Source organism: Artemia franciscana, chromosome 10 (genome assembly GCF_032884065.1).
Source record: "Artemia franciscana chromosome 10, ASM3288406v1, whole genome shotgun sequence".
NCBI lineage: Eukaryota > Metazoa > Arthropoda > Branchiopoda > Anostraca > Artemiidae > Artemia > Artemia franciscana.
Window position 1 is genome coordinate 18559852 of NC_088872.1, and position 18788 is coordinate 18578639.

The 18788-nt window shown below is 36.5% G+C and overlaps 1 protein-coding gene across 4 annotated transcripts in view; it reads left to right on the forward strand.

Moving 5' to 3' along the window:
* Window positions 1-639: 639 nt before the first annotated feature.
* Window positions 640-18788, forward strand: part of LOC136031870 (signal transducing adapter molecule 1-like) — a 59504-nt gene continuing 41355 nt past the window's right edge. For 2 of the 4 annotated variants that reach the window (XM_065711804.1, XM_065711807.1), the window contains exon 1: window positions 640-736. The gene's annotated coding sequence lies outside the window, so the exon portion shown is untranslated. Of the gene's footprint in view, window positions 754-816; window positions 833-18788 lie in introns of those variants that run through there. The other 2 variants (XM_065711805.1, XM_065711806.1) reach the window with 2 other exon arrangements.

The following is an 18788-nucleotide window of genomic DNA, read 5'->3' on the forward strand; positions in this document are numbered from 1 at the left end:
TTGCCGAGTGCCAGGGTCCTGCCTCGAAATCAGCAACATATTTCTTTTGCTCTAAGATCGTAGGCACATTTTGTTTCTTTATTGTCTTCCCTTGGGTAATTGTATCAGACCAATGGTCTTAGGAGATCGGGGGAGAGTTTATTCGAACGGGAATCGAAAGTTTTATTGTTATTCTTAAGTGACCAAAAGCATGAAGGGCAACCACCCTTTTTTCGAAGATTGTTCAATTAAAATTTTGAAATAGCCATTTTGTTTAGCATAGTCGAATGATCCAGGAACCATGCTTTAGGGATGACAATTTGTCTTCTTTATTTTACGTAATATTTTATTTCAGTGAAGTACATATCAATTTAACCACTGCATATGTGGAAGGAGTTGGTATTTTGTCCTTTCTGAGAGCTCTATTTTGCTTTTGACCTATATGTGACCTATACCTATACGTGACCTATATCTAGGTTATCTGATATTACTGAGTGTATATCTTCGTAGTTATACCCATAACAGCGCTATAATAGGGCATAATAAGCTATAATGGCATTCACTATTTTTGGACTATTCTGGGATATTTTTGGCTTAGTGATTACGTTGGTTCAGGTTATATGTTCTGCCGAGAACCTTGCACGGCACCAGAGCACATCACAAATAATTACTTTTTTCGAAGAAGCTAAAGATAAATTCGGCTTAGGAAATACAGCAGCTTGGCGCAGCGGAGGCGCGCTGGACCCATAACCCAGAGGTCGGTGGCTTAGGAAAGTAAATAGCATTACTTTAATGGCAAGTACAGGGCAACTACCTGAATGTGAATACTAGACTCAACAAAAAATAAAAAGAGGTACAATTCTAGTTTAGTGACTTCTTGCTATCTCGGAAAGGGGTTAGGTTAGGAAAACAAAACTTTCAGGGATGGGTCTACAGGCTAAATTATGTCCTGGGAAGGTAGGTTATTTTGAAGTACTTACCCCCACTCCATCTCCCTCTAAAGGGTTCTGAGCTTTGATGACATTTAAAAGTATGTGTTTTATAAAAGCGAAACCTTGCAAAATACATCTTCTACTTAAATGTAGTACAACAAAATTGTTCTCAGCTTCACAACTTCACTCAATCCCATTTTATTAGGTTTTAGAGATATGCAAATACATTTCCTAGATTTTGAAAAAAATACTTTGATATGGCTCAGAATTCTACACAAATAACAGGAATTGCATTTTCAGAACTAAAAGCAGAGAAAACGCAACTGATAACTGAAAATTAAGGTAAAATGTTGTTTTCTCAATAACTTCAATAGGTAGTGACCTGTCATGCAGGGGAATTTCAGGGCCCTCTAGAGGGAGAAAGAGTAGAGATGGGTACTTTAAAATACCTTCCCGGGATATAGGCTACTTTGGTTAATTTATAGCAAACCATATAACTGGCTTTTGTAGAAAGTGAATATAATGCTCAATGCCTTTTTGTTATGCTCTTTATAAATATAACAATCACTTCAGTAAAATTCTAGTTAATTGCCTTCTTGCTATCTCAGAAAGGGTCTAGGTTAGGAAAATGAAACTTTCAGGGATGGGTCTACAGGCTAAAGTATGTCCCAGGAAGGTATTTTAAAGTACCCACCTCCACTCCTTCTCCCTCTAAGGGGCCCTCAAATTTGCCTACATGGTAGGTCTATACCTATTGAAATTTCAACAAAACAACATTTTACCTTAATTTTCAGTTACTAGTTGCTTTTTCTCTGCTTTTAGTTCTGAAAATGCGATTCCTGTTATTTGAGTAGAATTTTGAGCCATATCAATGTTTTTTTTTTCAAAATATAGGAAATGTATATGTATATCTTTAAAACCTTATAAAATGGGATTGAGCAAAGTTATGAAGCTGAAAACAATTTTGTTGTACTTCAACTAAGCAGAAGATCTATTTTGCAAAGTTTCACTTTTATAACACACATATTTTAAAAGGTCATCAAAGGTCAGGGCCCTTGAGAAGGAGAAAGAGTGGATGTAGTTGCTTCAAAATACCTTCCTGGGACATACTTTAGTCTGTAGATTCATCCCTGAAAGTTTCATTTTCCTAACCTAAAGTGGTTCTTAGATAGCAAGAAGTCAATTAACTAGAATTTTACCATCACTACTGCAAATTCAGATTTAAGCACTTTTAGTTCTTAAAAATGAAAAATTTTCTAAAAATTATGACAGTTCATATAACTGACTTACCAATAGAGCAAACATACCACTTGATGCCTTTTTTTATGTTCTCTATGAATATAATAATTGCTTCTACCACAAATTTAAATTTAAGCACTTTTTAAGCTCTTAAAAATGATGAATTTTCAATTAAACTACAAGCTATCTGTTGTTTCTGACAAAATTTCTCCATGCCATTTTTAACAAAATAATACTAAATTTTCTCAGTGCTAAAATTGAATTTGCTAAATCTGAATTAAAAGTGCTAAATCTGAATTTGTGTAGAAGCAATAATTATATTTGTTAAGAGCATAAAAAAGGCATCAAGAGATATATTCACTTTACACAAAAGCCAGTTATATGGTTGAATTAAATTTACCTATACTTAAGCCTTTAGACCCATCCCTGAAAGTTTCGTTTTTCTAACCTAATCCCTTTCCAAGATAGCAAGAAGTCACTAAACTAGAATTTTACCAAAAATATGTCATAAGGGCTATGTATGGGACCATCAAGTGCAAAGGTGGTGTATTTGAAAGTGAATTGACTAGTAGATTTGAAACTACTGTCCTTGTCCCTAAGCCTATGTCTGTTGTGGAATATGATATATAGAACAATGGTTCTGTAAGACCAATTCATGGGTAATTGTATGCACTTTCCTATACCATATCACATCCACAAAATAGGCTAGTTCAGATGTGTTAGGGCCCAAATTGGTAATTCTGCCTACTTTCCAGGACTTAAAATGTGCTGGGAAGTTGTCTTAGCCTATGTTTTTGGATAAAATTCTACTTTAGCTACTTGTTGTTTTTGATGTTTGGGATTTGATCCATTTGACTAATAAATCATATGTGTTTGCATCACTTGATTATTATGTGGCTTCTGTAATCACTAGCTTTCTTGGGTGTCACTTCAGTCAATATTCACTGAACCAGGTCATGTATCACTTAACTTGCTCTTGGTTGGGGTTATTTACCTGCATCAACTGCCTGCATTCAAAAACAGGAATCAAAATAATGCAATGATACATTATTATACAGCAATTAAAATACACATGCAATAAAATTATAATGAATAATACATTTTTTACCTGTCACACTTCCAGACATAAAAATCAACCAGATAAAATAAAGATAATAAAATCAATAAAATAGTAAACAGAATAACTTTAAAATCAACTAATATAGAGAAAAAAAACTTATAGGGAATGAACCATACCAGTAATCTTGACAAATAAACCTAAAATGTTTGTGTTTAGTCATCTAGCCCAAGGAGAAGATGTGCATTGTCCAAGAACAAAATGTAATCTCACAGCAATTCCTTACTATTTCTCTCTCATTCTCATATTTTCTACAGTTGAAGATGATACGACATGTCTTCATGCACTCCACATGTGTTGCAGTTGAGGGATAGGGCCATTTTCCAATAGAACACTGTTGATTTTGTCTTTGCATGGCCACATCTAAGACAAAAGAGGCAAGTTGAAAGGATACAAGATGTGAGGTACATTTCTTTTGATGTCTGCTTATAATAATAGAGATTCAGGAGCTGGATATGGGAAGAATGGAGCCAAGTTTCTGCTTCCTCCAAAAGTTTTGTACTGATTGAAGACAGGAATTCAGGACCATTTATTGGGATTTGAGTGATCAGACCCAGTTGGGAGGCTTGTTTTGCAACCTGGTCTTCTAATTCATTTCCTGTTACACCACAGTGTGCTAGAACCTGTATAAAAAGAACTGATATACCCTTTCTTGTAATTTGTGTAACCAAATTTTCAATCTCAATGGCAACATTTCTTGCTTACTGTTGCTGGTGTGAGAGGTAATCCAGAGATGACAGTGAATCAGTACAGACAATATACTTGCAATGTTTGATCTCTGATTACCTTGATATGGCTTGAAGAGAAAACTTAACTGCCATAAGCTCTGCAGAGAAAATTGTTGGGTAAATCGTAGGAAAGAGACAGACTCTGGGATGTTATAACTACTGCACAACTGCATTTTGTTTCTGTCCTTGAGCCATCTGTGTGAACTTGGATGTAGTCCTGATATTCTGCCAACTCTCCCAGCAATATGATTTTCATCAGTGCTTGGGGAACGCCCTCCTTTTTTCCGATGCTGATCCTTGGGATAATCAATTCCCAATTCCTTTGGAGGTGCTAGGAGAATCATCATCCGAATTAACAGTCAGCCTGCCATTCTCCATGAACTGTTCCATGCCATGAAGGCAAAGAAATCTCTGGAAAGAGGGCATGTCTGTTGGTTTAAAGTGGACATCAGGGTTATAGTGGCTGGAGTGAAGAAACTCAATCCCCACTTGTAGTACATAGCTGCAATATGAGTAGATTCTAGGCTACCAAGGGCTCTTTGTAAGATTGCATAGAGGGTAGTGTCAAGTTTATTCAGGAGACATTCCTTAGCAGATTCAGATGTGAATGATTCATGGTCTATCTTTGATATCACCATTGACTTGACAATAATTGAAGGAAAGGCTGTGGGGGCTCTTATTAGGCAGAGAGCATTAATGAACTGTTGGCTTTGTTTGAGACTCCCAATCAGCTCATCCAGATGGGGTTTCCATGTCTTCTTTTGGTGAAATACAACTCCCAGAAAGCATGCATGTTCTGCACCTACAATCTCTTGTCCATTTAGTTTCACATGCTGTTTGAAAGCATCCAGGTTATGCATTTTGTGGAAAAATACACTAACTGATTTATGGCTTGAGAAAACTGTATTACTATTGTTTGCCCAAATTTGTAGCATATTTACAGCTCTTCGGGAGGCTGACTGTAAGCATAAAGGGTCTCTCCCACACTGCAACAGCAAAATATCATCAGGCTACTGGAAAAGCTCTGCTCCAAGGACATTTTCCAGGCTTATATCATGACAATAAACTGAGAAGAGAAATAGACTTAGAAAAGCCCCTTGAGGAAGTCCAATGTCATAAGCTATTCTCTTAAACTCTAAGTAGAAGCGCCCTAAGGAGGATTGGAGTTCCCTACCCATCAAGAATTGGTGGATCCAATTTACCAGTAGGTCTGGTAAACCCAGTAGAGATAGCTTTCGGATTAGTTGCCCCATATCAACTATATCAAATGCTGAGTCCATATGTAAAAATATTGCATGGACTGCTTTTCCTTTTTCAAAGCTTTGTTTTGTTAGATGCTCTAGGGCATCTGTGGTGCTCCTTCCAGGGAGAAAGCCAAGCTGTTCAATTTGGATATGGTCTGTTAATGGGGCTAAAATTCTTTGTTTTATTACCCTCTTGATTAGTTTTGCAACACAAGAAGTGAGTGATATGGGTATGAATCAGCCAGTTTGGGGTCTTTTTCTGCCTTGAGAAGCAGGATCATTTTTGCCTTGTTGAATTCAGATGGTATTGATGACTCTATGATAGATCTGTTGAATAACTCTGTCAGTAGCTGAAAAAATGTATCTGGCAAATTTTCAACTTCAAGTTGTGAATTCCATCAAGGCCAGTTGCACCAGGCTGGAGCTTTAAGGGTGTCTTTAAGTTCCTGAAAGCTGAAATGGGAAAAGTGAACAGTACCCTTGTTGAGACTGAGTTAATGGGTTGTGTACTGTAATGGTGTATCTACATTCAGAAACTTCTCTAATAAGACATTAAGTCTCTCATTGGTTGAAGATTCTACTGTCCTTCCCATCTATATTTCTGCAGTAATAGGATTTATTCTTTTTTCCCTGAAAAAATCTATAAGTTTCTCTGTAGCTCTCAAGCAGGAGTGATTCAGCCAAATTTGTCTCCAATGGGTATTCTCCATCCATCTTGTGTCTCAGTCTTCAGTGTGTTTTTGAATTATGTGGTCTATTGCCTAAAAACTATTTTATTTTCAATTGATGGGTATTTAGAGAAGTTATTTTGCGTTTTTCTTCTTTGGGTAGGCTTTCTGGCATTTACTGTTCCATCCAGGAGTAGAATTTTGTCTCTTGGGATGAGGTTGTTTGTAACCTAATATTCTTTCTGAAGAAGCTATGACAGCTGGAGTAATCTTATTAGATACTGATTCCACTGACTCATCACTTGTCTTAATTTATGAAGCTTTTTGGTTTAAGTTGTGTTTCCAGGAGTTCCCAAGTTTGTCTTGGTATTTCTAGAATTTGACTGGTTGGTACCCTGACCTTACTGGGTTAATCTCTAGTGTCAATTATAGAATCTCTTGGTCAGAGTCAAAGGGTTTCTTTGCTATTTACAATATATGTTGATGTAGAAGTAAGGTCAATGATTGATTACTTGTCTGTCTGTGAGTTCAGCCATGTATTTAGGTCTTTTGGGGTGACAAGGGGTAACTTATTTTTGGATACCTGGATGTAAATGGTGAGAGAAGTTGGAATTGAATCTTCTGGTGATACAGTGTCCCACATTCTGTGATGTAGGTTGAAATCACCACTAATTATTTTCACATGGCCACATGCATTCATGATCAGTATAAATTGTTTCATGGAAAATTTATTTGTTCTTGGAGCATAACAGTTATCAGTACCAATCCACTCATCACTTCCAAGTAGTTTAATGTCAATTTTACCAACCTTCATTTCCCCTTGTGGACTGGGGTCATGTATTTTAAAAGCTAGGTCATTTGTCAGAAGTGACAGTAGGCCATCACCTGTTTTGAAGAATCTGTCCCAATAGGCAATATTGTACCCCTTGAAATCATGGAAAGTATTTTCCTGTTTTAAGAAAGTCTCTTGAAGTAGAAAAATATTAGGAGCATCCCTGACTGAAACATTTTGAAGTTCTTTTCTTTTGGCTTGGTTGAATTCCTGGATATTTAATTGAAACACTGAAAAGGAGCTATTCATTGGTGTATTAGGGGGCTAACCTGGGTCTCAGTAGCTTATTACTATTACCTTTTGGGCTAGGTATATCCTCCCTTCCTTTACATTTTCTTTCAATCTTGCCAGGGCTGCTGGTTTGTGGTGGGTCATTACTGGCTGTAGGGCTAGATTTTACTTTGTTTAGGTTTTTAGTGATGTTGCTCAGGCTTAGGGCTGCATTTTCAAGACCAACTGGCAATATCTTTGAGACTAGTTTGTAAAGTGATGTTATTATCTGGGTCAGGTCAGAGATCTGCCTTGCAACACCTTCAAATACAGCCATATACTACTTGTTCAGATCCTCAACTTGAGGGTGGCTTGGTTTCAAAGGAGGGAAGGAGTCTTTATGGACCCTAGGGACATGTTTTGTTTGTGTTGGAAGTCCCTTCTTCAAGGCCTCAGCAGCAGTCCTCATGGGGACGTTGTTGGATACAAAATAAGTTACAATTGCTTCCTTCTCCACAAATACTGGGCACTCCCCAGCATCAGCATTATGGTTGCCACTGTAGTTTGGGCACTTGAGTACCTGATCTTGCTTTACTGTTTTGGACTGGGAAGTTCATTATGGGTGTGTTTTCCACTAGACAGTAGGAACCTTCTGCCTCCGTGGCAATTTGAAGCCCTGTGGCGAAAACCTTGGCAATTGAAGCACTGTATTGCCCAGGGGATAAATTGCTTAACTGAATAAATTGCACCCTAATTAGAGATTGTCAGAGGGAACTGAAAATCCAGATTGTAGGTGCAAACCAAAGGGATAACTGATGGGCTGAGGTTTTTAAAGGCCAATGTCACTTGTTTTATTCTATTGTCAACTTGGACCTCCTTGACAAAATCATCCAGATGGATGACCTCCTCAGATGGGATAAAAAAAAATGCCTTTTCTATTTCTGATTAAAATAGGGTTGGAGCTAGAACCAAGCACAAACTTTACCTTATAGCCATTTACTGCTATATCTGAAACAGAAAGCATAGCAGTAGCTACTGATTGGTTTGCACCTATTATGATAATGAAGCCATCTGGTCCAAAAGCAGGCACAGCACTAATTTTCAAAGCAGAGTAAAAAAACAAAGGGTTGATAAACACTCTCAAGCAATTTGTTAGTTGCAACATGCAGGAATCTGGGAAACTATGCATCAAGTACAATAACAGTCAAGGCAAGCCAAAGGCCAAAAATGCACAACAGAACGAGTCTACAGGCATCAGGGACCCAAAGGGCAGAGCCCCTTGTGATTTAATCAATAAACTATGACACAGAGCTATCCTTACTTTGGAAATAGCAATTTAGAATATACTTGGTTTATTTCAGTTCATCTTTTCTTCCTCAATAGCTGTTTTATATCCTTTAACTACTTTCAGCTATCTGGGAAAGGGGTTATGCTATGAAAATGAAACCTTCAGGGATGGGTGTATAGGCTAAAGTATGTCTCAGGAAGGTATTTTGAAGTACCTACCTAACTCCTTCTCCCTTTAGAGGGCCCTGAATTTTGTCTATATGACATGACAAATTTGTCTACACTATACCCAATGAAATTTTGACAAAACAACATTTTACCTTATTTTCAGTTGTCATGTTCTTTTTCTCTGGCTTAGTTCTGAAAGTTCAATTCCTGTTATTTCAGTAGATTTTTAAGCCATATCAGTGTTTTTTCTCAAAATTTAGGAAAAGTATTTCCATATCTTTAAAACCTTATAAATTCAAGAAATACACTTGGGGCGTATTGAAATACGCCCCAAGCCCCAAAGAGGTACTTTTGGGGGCTGGTTACCTCTAAATTTAGTGTAAAGCTAGTATTCATTTAGTGAAGCGTTATTGGGACCAAAAAGAGGAATATAGAAATGCCAGCTGTTTTCTTGATTTTGGCCTCATTTCATTTATTTTTGTAGCCTAATTGGGATAGGGGGAGGACAAATAAGACAGACAGTATATGTATAGCCAATAAAAAGGAAACAAAAAAAAATGATATATGAGCTTGATTTTCTTGTATTCTTTGCATATGAGCCTGGGTAAAGAGATTGCACTGTAGGTATCTTTGTTTGTGCTAAAGTCCATGAAAATTGTTATCAAAACTTCGATATTATAAACAATGTACATTTGGTGCTGACAATGAGCAATCCTTTGCTACAATTTAATACCTCGATTTAGTTACTGAGGTTAATTGCAAGGTCATTTCATCATGTAAGTATCTGTATTTAATGGCCAATTAAGTGACCAGCACAAATAGTATCCATAATGCATGCAATTGATTATTGGCAGTTTTGCATGTGGCCAGGTAGCATCTCAGTATTTTGTTTATAATTGATGCTATTTAGAACTGCTACTGCTTTATGAAAAAAAAGTTGTTAATTTTTGAAAGTATTGGGTACTAACTAATAATTTCAACAAAGAAGTAAGTTGGATAAATAGAAAAGTGGCACCTAGGCTGGTAGAACACCGATAAGGCATTGGTGTATGTACTGAGAACTGGCTAACCAAGTGTAGGCTTCCACTTCTAGAAGTTTCTCCCTATTATAGGGGAAAACCATTTCTTTTAGGGACACAAACTTTGTATTTAGAGATGCTAGCATCTCAGTATTTTTTTTATAATAGAGGCTATTTAGAACTGCTACTGCTTTATAAAAAAAAAAAAAAAACGTTGTTAAATTTTGAAAGTATTGGGTACTAACTAATAATCAAACAGTTTGTGGTAATGAACTGGTAGTAAGGAGTGACCCGGCTCAATAGTAACCAAAACTCTAAAAAATGGAATTTTGTCACCAATAGCTGCATCAAAAGAATCGCATTATAATGCTGATTTTAAATATATAAGTTTCATCAAGTTTAGTCTTACCCATCAAAAGTTATGAGCCTGAGAAAATTTGCGTTATTTTAGAAAATAGGGAGAAAAGCCCCCTAAAAGTCATAGAATCTTAACAAAAATCACACCATCAGATTCAGCGTAGCAGAGAACCCTACTGTAGAAGTTTCAAGCTCCTATCTACAAAAATGTGGAATTTTATATTTTTTGCCAGAAGGCAGATTACGGATGCGTGTTTATTTATTATTATTTTTTTTTCCAGGGGTGATCGTTTCGACCCAGTTGTCCTATAATGTTGCGAGAGGGCTTATTCTAACGGAAATGAAAAGTTCTTGTGCCCTTTTTAAGTGACCAAAAAAATTGGAGGGCACCTAGGCCCCCTCCCACGCTAATTATTTTCTCAAAGTCAACGGATCAAATTTTGAGATAGCCATTTTATTCAGCGTAGTCGAAAAACCTTATAACTATGTCTTTGGGGACGACTTACTCCCCCACAGTCCCCATGGGAGGGGTTACAAGTTCAAAACTTTGACCAGTGCTTACATATAATAATGGTTATTGGGAAGTGTACAGACGTTTTCTGGAGGATTTTTGGTTGGAGGCAGGGCTTGAGAAGAGGGGGATATGCTGGGGGAACGTTCCATCGTGGAATTTGTCATGGGGGAAGAAGATTTCCATGAAGGGAGCGCAGGATTTACTAGCATTACCTAAAAAAAAAAACAATGAAAAAAGAAATATGAAAAAGTTTTTTTTTTCAGCTGGAAGTAAGCAGGAGCATTAAAACGTAAAACGAACAGAAATTATTACCCATATGCGGGGCTTACCTCCTAATACCTCGCTCTTTACGCTAAAGTATTTTTAGTAATTTCAACTATTTATTCTGCGGCTTTTGTGATTCAGGGGTTATTCTTAACGAATTGGGACAAAATCTAAGCTTTAGTGTAAAGAGCAAGGTACTGACGAGGGGGCGAACCCCCTCATATATGTAATAAAAACATGAGAATACAAAAGTTCTTTACGTAAGCTAATTTATAAGTTACGTATATCTTTTACTTATAAAAAGATTCGTAAAAAATTAAAAGTTCTAGTTGCCTTTTTAATTAACCGAAAATCGGAGGGCAACTAGGCTTCCTCCCCCGCTCGTTTTTTGTCAAAATCATTCGATCAAAATTATGAGAAAGCCATTTAGCCAAAAAATATACAAATTTCGTTTTAATTATTCCTCTGCGGAGATCCAAATCAAAACATGCATTGATTCAAAAACGTTGAGAAATTAAATAAAAAAAACAAGTTTTTTAAATGAAAGTAAGGAGCGACATTAAAACTTAAAACGAACAGAAATTACTCCGTATATGAAAGGGGCTTTTCCTTCTCAACGCCCCGCTCTTTTCGCTAAAGTTTTTTACTGTTTTAAAATGTAGAGTTAAGAAAAAGAGTCAAACTTTAGCGTAAAGAGCGGGGCGTTGAGAAGGAAAAGCACCTTTCATATACGGAGTAATTTCTGTTCGTTTTAAGATTTAATGTCGCTCCTTACTTTCAGTTAAAAAACTTGTTTTTTTATTTAATTTCAACAAAGAATGAAGTTGGATAAATAGAAAATAGGCATCTATGTTGGTTGAACACCAATAAGATATTTGTGTGTATGCTGGGAACTGGCTAACCAAGGTTCCATTTCTAGGCTTCCACTTCTAGAAAATCACCCCTATTTCTAGGGGAAAACCACTTCTTTAAGGGACACTTACTTTGTTATTAGGGATGTAGGAGAATCTAGGGTAAAGTAAAGGTTTCCAGGGATATTCAGGAAAACGTGATTTCTTAAACAAAGGGCTAAACAAATTTTCAGGTTGTATATACTCAGTCTTCTTCAAAAATTTTATGCTACAGCACTAGTTTATGTTGCAAAGATCAGCACGGAATATCAAAAATGCTGAAGTGTGAGTGGTTAATAAAAATTCTACACAACACAATTCAGAGAAGAATTACCAACAAGAAACCACCTCAGCACGTATTCATTTTCCTATCACATGAAGAAAATTGTCTTGTACTTTTGAATTTTAAAGAAGAACACAATTGGAATGAAGAGGGGACCCAAATTGTACAATTTGTTCTTCAGCTATTAAGACTTCACAACACCTCAACTTTAGCTCTAATAGTAATGCAAAGTCAGCAAACAAAACAAGAAATATTTTTTTCAGGACTGAAAAAAAATTGACACTAGTGAGCTTCATATCAAGCTGCCAGGAAATGAACAAAAAATATTATTTTGGGAGATTATTTGTTTATTAAGGTGCAATGATATAGTTTAGCATGGTTGATCTGACACTTATACCTGCTTCAGTTTGGCTAATTACAACTGTAATTGGTAGGCAAAAAAAACAATATATGAAGTAAATAAACGAGCAAACATATTTCGCATGAAGCTAATAGGAGACTATTTTTAGACTCCAAGTGCTGTTTTTTCCAAAGAAGAACAAGCTAATCAACCATCACAATCATTCACTTGGTATTTAGCCTACTAATTAAGATGGCCTCCCATTCTGTTTATTTTTAAGAAATGCCTTTGATTGGTGTAAATTTCCAACATAAGAGAATATTGGTTAGTCTATGCAGTAATTGTAGAATAGGAGCATGTGGCCTATGTATGTGCGCTTGGGGTTCTTTCAATCTACGGGTGGCTTCTTTTTACCAGGATCATCTACAAACCCACAAGGGACTACTTAAATACAGCACCAGCTCCCTCTGTAAAAAAAAGCTCATGTGTTCTCTGGTGACTTGAGTAGGGTCACTGGTGAATGTGTTACATGAGCTTTTTCTAAAAAGTTGGTTGGTTCTGTGTTTGGATTTGGTAGAGTGAAAAATTTCAAAACAAACTGATTAAACATATTCTGACATAAATGTAGCCAAAAAGTAAGAACGACCTATGTTAATCTTTTTAAAATGCAAGATCAATATTACAGAAGGGGTTGAACCACAGTGTGAAGCTCATTCTGCTAGGGATTATCCCCTCCACACCTAAAAATCTTGGTGGGAAGTGACAACTTGATATAAGGCTGATTTTTTTTCCTTGTTTTTCTGTGGCCTGTGGTAGGCCTTATCAAATACCATGTTTCTTACAATTTGTTTAAAATAAAAAAAAAATTGTATATAATTTGTACTCTTAACATCGAGTCTGAGAGGACTCTTAACATCCTTTGTCTGAGAGGACGTGGTTTCGAATCCCGGCTTCAACTACCAATGTTAAAAAATGGATCAAGAAAAGAGTATCAAACAAGTATAAAAAGACTTTCTGCCATACTGTAAGTTCTGTTTGAAGTGTGTGTATTATGTGAAATCAGAGTCAATCAAGGGTGTTCTGACCAAGCAAACATAGGAAACTACGCAATGGAATTGAGAAAAAGTCTGGCAATGGCAGTATTAAAAACTTTTGACTCTTGGCATTCATTCAAAAGAAATTGAGCAGCATATCTGCATATCTTAGGCAACATAGGTGACTTTGGGTAAACAGAAAGCAACAAACATCTTGCAACAGAATTTTTTTTGGTGCAACAGAACCAGCTAGTCAACCTGCTCAAAACTCATTTTTGTGTTGCGAAAGCAACACTTTAGTTTTGCTGTGTGTTTGTTTTTTTTTTTTTTTAGTCACCCCTATCTCAGCTTATTCCTTGAAAGTAGTAAGGGTCTAACCTCTGTGGTTTTTACGGAAAGTATGGACCTTAGGCCGGATTGATGAATATGACTTTGGATTTTGGAAAGCTTTGTAGAACTCTTGCCTGGGGCCTAAAATCTATTGTCTCTACCCATTTCTGTTCGTGATTTCAGCTGAGTATCATTCGGTTTTTTGCACTTGGGATTGCAGTAGAGAAATGGTATCAGATGTGGCTCTTAAACTTTAAAGTTCTCTTATTGCTAAAGGAGTTAGAGTTTACCCTTTGCTCCTTTCTAAGTGATGACGTTAGAAACTTGGCCTACGGCAAAAAGCCAACTTTAGAACTAAGACAGATAGATTTTTGTTCGACGGCAGTCGATAGCTCTTAATGAGCCGATCAAAGTTTATGTCACCCTTTTTTCTGGTAGAAAAATTCCTTCATGAGATATATCAGTTTGAAAGTTTAAAGGGGTTGACAACTTCAGTAGTAAGGTGCATACTGAAACCAAAAATAAGCCGATACCAATTGTGAGACATATAGGAGATTTTTAACCAACAGTCAGCTGTTAGCACATAATCATCTTCGGCAATGAGGGGTTCCCAACTTTTGCTAGTTGGAGTACCTATTATTTGTTTCTGGTGTATTTGATGGTAAGGCCAATTTGGTTCCAGTGGTAAGATATATAGGGGTCTTGTAAGTAATAATCGGCTGTTAGGCTACAATCAACTTCAGCGATGAGGGGTTTTGCAACTTTTATGAGTTGGTGTACCTAGTATTTATTTTGAGATCCTTACAGATTAACATCTTCAGTGTTTAGTCGAAGCGAGGAAACAAAACTAAAGTGTTGCTCTCGCAACACTTTATTCGGCGAAGCCGAACAAAGGTTGCCGCAACGCCTCACGTTTCCATGCAGCGTAGATCTTTTTTCTCTGTGATAATTGACAAAACCACTGATTGTATTGTTTAGTAGCAGCAGTAGTATTAATTTATTAACCAAAGGAAATCACACAGACAAAATCAATCGGTATCACACCAAAAGCGTTGCTTGCGAGGGTGTGTTGCTAACAAAAAAGAACAAAAAATAAAAGAGAGAGAGAGAGAAAAAAAAAACAATGAGCAGAAAGGTAAAACCGTGTACCGAGAAAAAAACTTACATAAATAATTCATACACAGTCAAACAACATACTATCAGGATCCCGAAGCAAAAAAAAGAAAACAAAAAAAAACAATAAACAATTATATCCAATATTAAATACATCAATCTCAATCTATTTCAAAGGTATACCTACCAAGCAACCCTACACGCAGCACGGTTTTAAATTGATTCATGGGCAAATATTTGGTACTTGGAACAAGCTTAATCCACAGCTTAGCTCCTCTATAAATAACTGAAAAAGCAGTCCTACTGTGAAACTAGGCGAGGAATCTCAATATCCCCACTTTTTCGAGTTCTGTGACCATGAATATTAGATCTATCCCGAAAAATTCCTGTAAAACATTCTGGGACGCACCCATAACGGCACTAGGACCAACCTGTAACAGATGACCATATCTTTTTGGTATTACAAAGCAAGTTGACAGCACAAAACAGAACGATACTTTGAATTCATGGACTACTCTCTTGGCCTCTCCAACGAATTCAATAAAGTTTTTCTATCAAAGCTTGCGCTTCTTAACTCTCTAAAGCCAAGTGTCAGCAAACCTGTGAATGATTTTGTGTGCAACCTCCTTAGAACTGGACTAAATTCACAGTATTGATTGGTTTACTGAACTGAATCCTTATCATTCAATATGGTGAGAACTGAGGTTAGTAGCTGGTTTCATATTGAATCAGGAGTTAAGAAGGTTTGTATTATATGCCCGCTTATACGAGTGATTCGATAGCTGGAGTTTACCACCCCTCCCCCTGGGGGAAAAACAATAAAAAAACAATTTTTTTTAACTGAAAGTAAGGAGCAAAATTAAAACTTAAAACGAACAGAAATTACTTCGTATATGAAAGAGGCTGCTTCCTCACCAACGCCCCACTCTTGACGCTGAAGTTTGACTCTTTCTCTCAACTCTTCTTTTTAAAACGGTAAAAAACTTAAGCGTGAAGAGCGGGGCGTTGGTGAGGAAGCAGCCCCTTTCATATATGAAGTAATTTCTGTTCGTTTTAAGTTTTAATTTTGCTCCTTACTTTCAGTTAAAAAAAAACTTGTTTTTTTTTATTTAATTTCTGAACGTTTTTCAATCAATGCATGTTTTGATTTTGGCTCTCCACAGAGGAATAATTGAAACGAAATTTGCATATTTTTTTTTTGCTAAATGGCTTTCTCATTATTTTGATCGAATGATTTTGAGAAAAAAGAGCGGGGGAGGAAGCCTAGTTGCCCTCCGATTTTTTGGTTGATTAAGATAAAGGCAACTAGAACTTTTAATTTTTTACGAATCTTTTTTTTAGTAAAAGATATGCGTAACTCATAAATTAGCCTACGTAAAGAAGTTTTGTATTCTCATGTTTTTATTACATATATGAGGGGGTTCTCCCCCTCGTCAGTAACTCGCTCTTTACACTATAGCTTAAATTTTGTCCCAATTCATTAAGAATGACCCGTGAATCACCAAAGTCGTAAAATAAATAGTTGAAACTACTAAAAATACTTTAGCGTAAAGAGTGGGGTAATAGGAGGAGGTGAGCCCCTCATATGGGTAATAATTTCTGTTCGTTTTAAGTTTTAATGCTGCTCTTTACTTCCAGCTGAAAAAATCTTTTTCATTTTTCCTTTTTTTTAAATAACGCTAATAAATCCTGCGCTCCCTTCATGGAAATTTTCTTCCACCATGACCTCGATGGAAAAGCTCCCCCAGCATATCCCCCTATTCTCAACCCCTCCCCCAACCAAAAAATCCTACTGAAAACGCCTGCACACTTCCCAATAACCATTACTATATGTAAGCACTGGTCAAAGTTTGTAACTTGTAGCCCCTCCCACGGGGACTGTGGGGGAGTAAGTCATCCCCAAAGACACAGTTATAAGGCTTTTGGACTACGCTGAATAAAATGGATATCTCAGAATTTTGATCCGTTGACTTTGGGAAAATAATTAGCGTGGGAGGGTGCCTAGGTGTCCTCCAATTTTTTTGGTCACTTAAAAAGGGCACTAGAACTTTTCATTTCCGTTAGAATGAGCCCTCTTGCAACATTCTTGGACAACTGGGTCGATACGATCACCCCAGGGAAAAGAAAACAAAAAAAAAAACAACAAATAAACACGCATCCGTGATCTGCCTTCTGGCAAAAAATACAAAATTCCACATTTTTGTAGATAGGAGCTGAATCTGATGGTGTGATTTTCGTTAAGATTCTTTGACTTTTAGGGGGTGTTTCCCCCTATTTTCGAAAATAACGCAAATTTTCTCAGGCTCGTAACTTTTGATGGTTAAGACTAAACTTAGTGAAACGTATATATTTAAAATCAGCATTAAAATGCAATTCTTTAGATGTAGCTATTGATATTAAAATTCCATTTTTTAGAGTTTTGATTACTATTGAGCCGGGTCGCTCCTTACTACAGTTCGTTACCACGAACTGTTTGATATTTTAAAAGTCATTATTTTTTCAGCTACAAAATTTGAGTCATTCGGGTAGTCCAACTTGTCAATTGATCATTGACATTTCTTGATATTTCAGTGCCAAAGCTTTTAATTGACTACTTCTACGTGCAAAGGTACATTCTGCAAAAATAGTGTTTAATATTAAAACAAGTCGTGGCATCGAATTCTAGGTAATTTTTTTTTCGAAACCTTTTCTTGAAAGTTCATTCTTTGTGCTTAAACCTATTCTTGGATATTATTCCGCGTTATGATTGGAACATTGAATGGCTTAATGGCGGGGAAAACCTCGCAGCCACCACTACCGTAATGTAAATATAGGGTATGGTAATACCCTGTTACGGTATACCCTGTTCCAGGGTATGGTAACGTGATCGAACGATCACAAGGGCCAAACTCTCGGCCAAGGGTGCCACAATCTGGGTTCCACTAATATCTCTATCTATCTCATTGGAGGGTAAACGGGTTTCCCCGTCGATATACTAATGACGGTATTTCTTGCGAACTCTTTTCCTACCCCGCCTGGGTTCCTGGAAAAATAATGTAACACGGTTGTAGAAAATAATTCACTTGTATTTCTCCCAAAGGTCACTTAAACCGTAGTTACGAATATCAACTCTGGAAACAGACTAAAAACAAACACACCGCTTGTGTACCAAACACTTTCTGTAGGGGGTGGACCTTAGATTGGCCCTGGCCAATCCACTAAATTAAAGTTCAAATCCCTGGCTTCTTTTGAATAATATTATTTTTCAATGGCCCAGATCAGGAAGACAACAATTGAATTTAGCATGAAAGCTTACTTACTTGCAAAACAACTATAGCTTAGCAACGAGACTTTAACTTATCATTGAAAATTATACTATCGGCAAATCTAAGTAAATGTAATCACGGAAACGAAAACAGGTCATTTATATGAAAAAGAAAAGAAACCGGGTTGGAACCACAACAGGGCTGAATCAAATTTGCTGAGGTAGTTGAAAAGTCTCTTTGGGACTTTTTTAGTAATTCATATATACTGCTTAGCCCCTCAAAATAAGCAAATTTTGTCGATTGATTCCGTCCATTTCCCACTCTCCTACGAGGTTCTAAAGATATCGAGGTTTTTTTTCTAAAGTGAGTTTTGGAATATTCTATATATGTTCCAAAATGCAGGTAGAATATATGGGTTAGAATATTCTATAGTATTATTTTATATTTTTGTTCTTTGTAATTGTTGTAAATATTCCAGAGACGTTCTGTAATAATTAATAATTTCTTATTCAGTTTCAGTTTGAATCCCCCAAAAATCTTGCTGCAGTACGTTCTGACAATGTTTTTTTTTCAAGGCCATGTATGAATCCTTTAGCTCCAAAACGATTATGTTTGATTCATGTTTTTCTTTAATTATTTCTAAAAAAAAACAATTGGTATGTAAAAAACAAAAACAAACTTGTGACAAGTAGTTAAGAAATTGACTGTCGCTTTGGGTGGTCTTATTTCAGCAAAGAAAAAATATCTCAATGATTCCAACGGTTTCAGAATACGCTCAAGTGTCGGCAGCGATGAGAGCCACTCATTTCTTGAGTGGGATTACCTCCTGCTGCCTCACAAAAGATTTAAGACGTTCATTGCGTGCTGTAAATATCGAAAAAATATTTGTAAATCTTGTGTACCACTGACTCCACATCAACTATAAGTTGATGCTGTATATTTTAGGATGTGAGAAGGACACCCAATGTCTCCAATATCTTCCGAGAGCTTCGATT